This window comes from Siphateles boraxobius, unplaced genomic scaffold (assembly GCF_051911475.1).
Source record: "Siphateles boraxobius isolate OS27281-9 unplaced genomic scaffold, OSU_SipBor_1 158, whole genome shotgun sequence".
Taxonomy (NCBI): Eukaryota; Metazoa; Chordata; class Actinopteri; order Cypriniformes; family Leuciscidae; genus Siphateles; species Siphateles boraxobius.
The window spans coordinates 1,002,501-1,010,185 of record NW_027508764.1 but is presented as its reverse complement, the minus strand read 5'-3'; the positions used below and the strand labels follow the sequence as shown (position 1 = coordinate 1,010,185).

Below are 7,685 nucleotides of genomic sequence, written 5' to 3'. Positions count from 1 at the left end.
CTCCTGAATCGTTTGCTCTGGTCTGATATTATCCTGAATCGTGTGCTCTGGTCTGATATTCTCCTGAATCGTGAGCTCTGGTCTGATATTCTCCTGAATCGTGTGCTCTGGTCTGATATTCTCCTGAATCGTGTGCTCTGGTCTGATATTATCAGAGATGGGGGACTCGAGTCACATGATACTACAGATAATAGTGAACATCAGTGTTTGTGTGTGTTTGTGTGAGAGTGAGAGAGAGTGTGTGTGTGTGTGTGTGTGTGAGTGAGAGAGATAGTGTGTGTTTGTGAGTGAGAGAGAGAGTGTGTGTGTGTGTGTGTGTGAGTGAGAGAGATAGTGTGTGTGTGTGAGTGAGAGAGTGTGTGTGTGTGTGTGTGTGTGTGTGTGTGTGTGTGTGTGTGTGTGTGTGTGTGTGTGTGTGTGTGTGTAGAGGGGACGGCGAGCTGAGAAACGTCTCTATAATGAATCGGCTGTTTAAAGACTCACAGGTTTGCAAAAAGTTTGATTGTTTTAGTAATTTTTTTAAATGTTTATTTATATTTACAATACAAGTTTTAGCATTTTTAATTTTTGCATTTTTTAATGTTTATTAGTTTTATTGTTTGTTTTAGTAATTTTTAACATGTTTATTTATATTTTGCATTTATAAGTACAACTTAAACTTACTGATTTCTGAAGGATCATGTGACACTGAAGACTGGAGTAATGATGCTGAAAATTCAGCTTTGATCACAGGAATAAATTACACTTTACTATATATTGTCATAGAAAACAGCTGATTCACATCGTTAAAATATTTCACAATTTTTATTGTATTTTCGATCAAATAAATGCAGCCTTTGGTGACTAGAAGAGACTAGAAGAAACATGAAAAAAATCTTAATTATTGCAAACTTTTGACCGGCAGTGTAAATATGTATTTTGTGGTCAAATCATAGTGAGAATCTGCCAGTCATAATTGGTTGACTGTGTCAGAAGCGATAATACACACATTCACACGTTCCTCAGAAACACCAGATGCTCGTCTGGCAGATCAGTGTGTGTTCCCATCCTTCATCTCAGCGCAGTGCATTCTGGGAAACAAGACAAAAACACTGAGAGCAACATGAGGCCGTTTCAGACTCATCCATATACAGCAAACCACAATATATCCAGAAACATTCAATATTCCTCACATTATCACAGTTTATTCACTATAGTTTAGACAATGGTAATAAAATATGAGAAGAACTCAGTTGATATTTGATCTTCTGTTAGACTCTCACACATGAATTATGTTGAATATCTGTCAGCTGTTAAATTTAACTACACAATTAGATAATACCAGTTTAGCTCAACCAGTTACCAAGCAATGCTTCATGTTGTTCAGTCTGTGGTGTAAAAAGGTGCTTTAGTTATTAAAGAAAAAAACACTTCAGCAAAACATGATCAGCTCAAAGTGTCCCAATCATTTTTGCTCCCAAATTTTTATAATGTTACTGGTAGTCACTGTATGAAGAATATTTGTGTATAATATGTCACAGTTTACTTTATTTTGCTCTCCTCACTTACATAAATGAACTATAGTGTCCTGCACACACTAGTAAAACAATATAAAAAATGATATCTGGTGTCTGAATAATGTTTGTTTTGACTGTAAAGGACACGTCACGATTCCTGATCAGTTTGAATACAATAACAGAGTAAAAGCAGCGTCGGCTCATTATTACAGCAGAGCTCATTCTCTCTCTGGTGTTTTACAGCAACACAAGCTCAATTCAGATGATGGATGGTCTATTATATAACTACAGTTACAACATGATTTTTACCTCAAATGAGCCATAAAGCTCAACATGAAAGTCGTCTCAGTCCAATTACGTGAAGAACAGGAGATCCCAGCGGATGGAGACTGCAGGACAGTCACGGTGACTGAATCGCCGGTGGAACACAGACTCTGCCGGCGTGATGCATAACGGCTTGGAGATCTAGATATAGAGGATTGAAATGTTGAACTGATCATGTTCTGAATATAAAGCAGTTCTGTGTTCATTAATATGACAGAGAAGCGTTTAATATCAACCTTAAAATATCAGAAACTGCACTTTAAAAAAACACAATTGGGAAAAAAATTTTCAACCCAAGGGCTGGGTAAATATAGGACAAAACACATGTTGGGTTAATTTTACCCAGCAAAATGGGTTGTTTATTTAACCCAGCATAATCGGTTGATTTAGCCCAGCATAGTTGATTCATTTTACTATAGTAGCCTACTAGTTTTTTTTTTTTTTACTTCTTTTACTATTAATGTCTACTGACTTACTTAATTCCTCTAAACGTTTTAAAAATACTCTGTAACTGTCAGGAATCAATCAGATTCATTCCCATGCACCACTCAAAGATCACTCTCCCCGGAATACTAACCACTCACACCTGTGCACCATCAATTACCTCATCACCCAGCTCTACAAAACACCCATGCACACTTCAGTCTTTGTCAAGCCTCCAACAGGAATAGACCATAACCCTCTGTCTCCTGAAGTCTCCAAGTCAACCTGAAAACCACCACGTAACGTATACTCACCTTTGAAATACTCACCTTTGTATCCTTGTCCCGCTGTTCCCAGAAGTCCTGCCAGGTCCCATGTTCCCCGAGTCCTGGAGATTCGTCTGAGTGTCCCACGTTCCCGCCGAGATCTCCGTGTCCGCTACTGTATCTGAAATAGAAAAGGAGACGTATCAATGAACAGTGTCTGCTCACGCCAAGCTAACTAAAGGAGGATCTGCTCACCTGGAATCCGCTCTGCACGTAGTGATCGTCACCGCACCTTCACCTGAACCTTGCCTTTTCACCTTGTCACTTGAATCATTGTAAATAAACTCACGTTTGAATTCACTTACCTCCGCCTCTGTGCCTGTATCCTGACAGTAATTGGCTTGTGTGAATATTCCTTTATTTAAAAAAAGATATATTTTACAGTATAGTATAGTCATTTTTAATACATATTGCCAACGTTTAAGCTCGTTTAACACATATTAGAAGTAAAAATTAAACATTTAGAAGTAATTAAAGTGTAATCAAGCAGTCTCTGTTGTCCCGTTTACACAGATTGTATATTTTTTGAATAAAATCGTAACATTTTATGATGGCGTTTCCATCACACGAAAAGACTTGCGTGACACTCTCACATCGCGCCACTGTATGTTGATTTGCATAAAATGAAACCATATACAGCAAATAACGAATTTATAGATAAGATAAAATGTACACAAACCTGTATCTGACCGAAGACATGCACGCAGATGACGCTGAGATGTGCTCTCTCCTGAAGAGGCCGCAAAAGGCCAGCGGGAAATAACTCAACCGCTGGGTTATTACGTTTGACCCAGGATCTGGGTAACTCAAAAACTACCCAAACACTGGGTTATTACGTTTGACCCAGGATCTGGGTAACTCAAAAACTACCCAAACACTTGGTTATTACATCTGACCCAGGATCTGGGTAACTCAAAAACTAACTAAACACTAGGTTATTACGTTTGACCCAGGATCTGGGTAACACAAAAACTACCTAAACACTGGGTTATTACGTTTGACCCAGGATCTGGGTAACACAAAAACTACCTAAACACTGGTTTATTATGTCTGACCCAGTATTTGGGTAACTCAAAAACTACCCAAACACTGGGTTATTACGTTTGACCCAGGATCTGGGTAACACAAAAACTACCCAAACACTTGGTTATTACATCTGACCCAGGATCTGGGTAACTCAAAAACTACCCAAACACTTGGTTATTACATCTGACCCAGGATCTGGGTAACTCAAAAACTAACTAAACACTAGGTTATTACGTTTGACCCAGGATCTGGGTAACACAAAAACTACCTAAACACTAGGTTATTACGTTTGACCCAGGATCTGGGTAACACAAAAACTACCTAAACACTGGTTTATTATGTCTGACCCAGTATTTGGGTAACTCAAAAACTACCCAAACACTGGGTTATTACGTTTGACCCAGGATCTGGGTAACTCAAAAACTACCCAAACACTTGGTTATTACATCTGACCCAGGATCTGGGTAACTCAAAAACTAACTAAACACTAGGTTATTACGTTTGACCCAGGATCTGGGTAACACAAAAACTACCTAAACACTGGGTTATTACGTTTGACCCAGGATCTGGGTAACACAAAAACTACCTAAACACTGGTTTATTATGTCTGACCCAGTATTTGGGTAACTCAAAAACTACCCAAACACTGGGTTATTACATCTGACCCAGGATCTGGGTAACACAAAAAACGACCCAAACACTGGGTTATTACATCTGACCCAGGATCTGGGTAACACAAAAACTACCTAAACACTGGGTTATTACGTTTGACCCAGGATCTGGGTAACTCAAAAACTACCCAAACACTGGGTTATTACGTTTGACCCAGGATCTGGGTAACTCAAAAACTACCCAAACACTGGGTTATTACGTTTGACCCAGGATCTGGGTAACACAAAAACTACCTAAACACTGGTTTATTACGTCTGACCCAGGATCTGGGTAACACAAAAACTACCCAAACACTGGGTTATTACGTTTGACCCAGGATCTGGGTAACTCAAAAACTACCCAAACACTGGGTTATTACGTTTGACCCAGGATCTGGGTAACACAAAAACTACCTAAACACTGGGTTATTACGTCTGACCCAGGATCTGGGTAACACAAAAAACTACCCAAACACTGGGTTATCACGTCTGACCCAGGATCTGGGTAACACAAAAACCACCCAAACACTGGGTTATTACGTCTGACCCAGGATCTGGGTAACACAAAAACTACCCAAACACTGGGTTATTACGTCTGACCCAGTATCTGGGTAACTCAAAAACTACCCAAACACTGGGTTATTACGTCTGACCCAGGATCTGGGTAACACAAAAAACTACCCAAACACTGGGTTAGTACATCTGACCCAGGATCTGGGTAACACAAAAACTACCTAAACACTGGGTTATTACGTTTGACCCAGGATCTGGGTAACTCAAAAACTACCCAAACACTGGGTTATTACATCTGACCCAGGATCTGGGTAACACAAGGAAATTACCCAAAACATTGAAAAATAACACAAAAATGACACAAAAGGCACAACCCATGATTTGGGTAGAAAAAAACCCAGGATTATTTTTAGAATGTGTAAAGGCTCGGTTAAGCTAGTGTTATACTTTCCGCTTCCGTGAGTGTGCTAGGGTCCGTGACGTAAAAATCGTCATCGGAGGGTGTGTGCACGGAGGCTCATTTCCTCTTTTAAACCTGACTAACAGAAACAAATCGCAGAAATAAAATAAATATGGGTGAATTGAGGTTGATTGGGACACTTTTTACAAATCATCTCAATGGCAGAAAGTGTCCCAATAATCCTAAATTCACACCTAGATTCTATAAAAGTCCATATGTGCAACTGCATCTTTCTGGGAACAACAACCAATGGAAATGCTCCAAACTGGTGACATCATTTCTCTCGTCCAATCAAGCGAGACGCCTGTGATCAATCCTGAGAGCTGCTTGCTTCCCAGTTTCTGGCAGCTCATCCATTACACACACACACACACACACACACACACACACACACACACACACACACACACACACACACACACACACACACACACACACACACACACCATTACCCAAACAGCTCCTTGGTTTCCAGTGTCCCGGTTGTTGCTGTAATTTATCGATAGCCTCCCTTAAAAACCTCATCACATCTCAGAAACACACACTTCTATCCAGATCCAGGAGAACACTGAGAGAGAGAGAGAGAGAGAGAGAGAGAGAGAGAGTGTGTGTGTGTGTGTGTGTGTGTGTGTGTGTGTGTGTGTGTGTGTGTGTGTGTGTGTGTGAGAGAGAGAGAGAGAGAGAGAGTGTGAGAGAAAGAGAGTCTGTGTGTGTGTGTGTGTCTGACAGAGAGAGAGAGTGTGTGAGAGAGAGAGAGAGAGTGAGAAAGTGTGTTTGTGTGTGTGTGTGTGTGTGTGTGAGAGAGAGAGAGTGTGTGAGAGAAAGAGTGTTTGTGTGTGTGTGTCAGAGAGAGTGTGTGAGAGAGAGAGTGTGTGTGTGTGTGTGTGTGTGTGTGTGTGAGAGAGAGTGTGTGTGTGTGTCTATGTGTGAGAGAGAGAGTGTGTGAGAAAGAGTGTGTGTGTGTGTGTGTGTGAGAGAGAGTGTGTGTGAGAAAGAGAGAGAGAGAGAGTGTGTGTGTGTGTTTCAAGTTTGAATTTATTTATGTAGCACATTTAAAAACAGCAAACAGGGCTGACCAAAGTGCTGAACAATACACAAAATAAAGAACAAGGACAAACCACACATTCGTGACATAAGCTCATAACGAATTACAAGCTAAAAAAAAAAGAGGGTTTTAAGAGATGATTTGAAAACAGTTAAAGATTGAGCTCCGATGTAAACCGGAAGGCTGTTCCACAGCAATCGCAACGGCTCTGTCGCCTCTATGCTTTAAAGGAGCATTTCACCCGTGGGAACATTGATCTTTATTGAAAGTGGGTCATATATGTAGTCGAAATGTATAATAAATTTCGAATTTGGTGCCTTCTTGACAGAGGAAAGACAGAAAGTAACTTTAGGGCGCATTTGTATGAAAGACAACAACTCCCACAATGCACCACTTTGCACAGCTCCGCAAACCAATCCCACTAATCCAGAACAGCGCCTATGAGGTATCCGCCTATCAGAGAAATCACTCTTCCGTCTACAAGGCTAGCTGCCACCAGAGCTTGACATTCATTTCACGCAAAATTTCTTCGTTGGCGAATTCATTAGTGAATAACTCCTCGTTTGTATTTCTTTCGAAATGGTGAATTATTGCATGATACCTGGATGTTCAGTCAGAACTTAGTGGTGCGAAACTAGGATGGTTCACAACACAAACGTCCGAGTCCTCCTCGTCTGATTCAGAGATTTCATCCAGGAGAAATTGGCATCGTTGAAATTCTTTGCAGCAGACGGACTCTATCTGTGTCTGTAGCACACAGCGAGAGCACCACCAGTCCGCCCCAGCCCGAGTCCGGGCTCCTCGTCCACGCCAGGCAGCCGCCTCCTGCTCCTCCATCAGCCTCAGCTGCTCCTCGCTATATTGCGGCTCGTAAAAGTAGCCACGAACATCTGATTCGAGCATCAGACTTTCAAAATCCTCTTCTTCCATATCATATTGAGTACATTTCGCCATTGTCGTAACTTTACATCTGGCTCCACAGCGCCTGTTAGCTTAGCTTCCAAACAAGATGGAGGATATTGCTATTAGTTTCAGAAAGTAAAGTCCCACCCCCTGATCTGTAATAGGTCTGTAGCGTGAGTGGGCCCCTCCCCCTGATCTGTAATAGGTCTGTAGCGTGAGTGAGTCCCTCCCCCTGATCTGTAATAGGTCTGTAGTGTGAGTGGGCCCCTCCCCCTGATCTGTAATAGGTCTGTAGCGTGAGTGGGTCCCACCCCCTGATCTGTAATAGGTCTGTAGCGTGAGTAGGCCCCTCCGCCTGATCTGTAATAGGTCTGTAGCGTGAGTGGGCCCCTCCCCCTGATCTGTAATAGGTCTGTAGCGTGAGTGAGTCCCTCCCCCTGATCTGTAATAGGTCTGTAGCGTGAGTGGGCCCCTCCCGCTGATCTGTAATAGGTCTGTAGCGTGAGTGGGCCCCTCCCC

General features: G+C 41.7%; 1 long non-coding RNA gene across 1 annotated transcript; it reads right to left on the bottom strand.

The window, feature by feature from the left end:
• Positions 1-572: 572 nt before the first annotated feature.
• On the bottom strand, positions 573-1,927 carry LOC143738876 (uncharacterized). Its single transcript, XR_013204062.1, has 2 exons — positions 1,806-1,927; positions 573-1,070 (listed from the first exon to the last, which is right to left on the bottom strand). It is a non-coding gene; the product is annotated as an uncharacterized LOC143738876 (long non-coding RNA).
• Between the last annotated feature and the right edge of the window lie 5,758 nt (positions 1,928-7,685).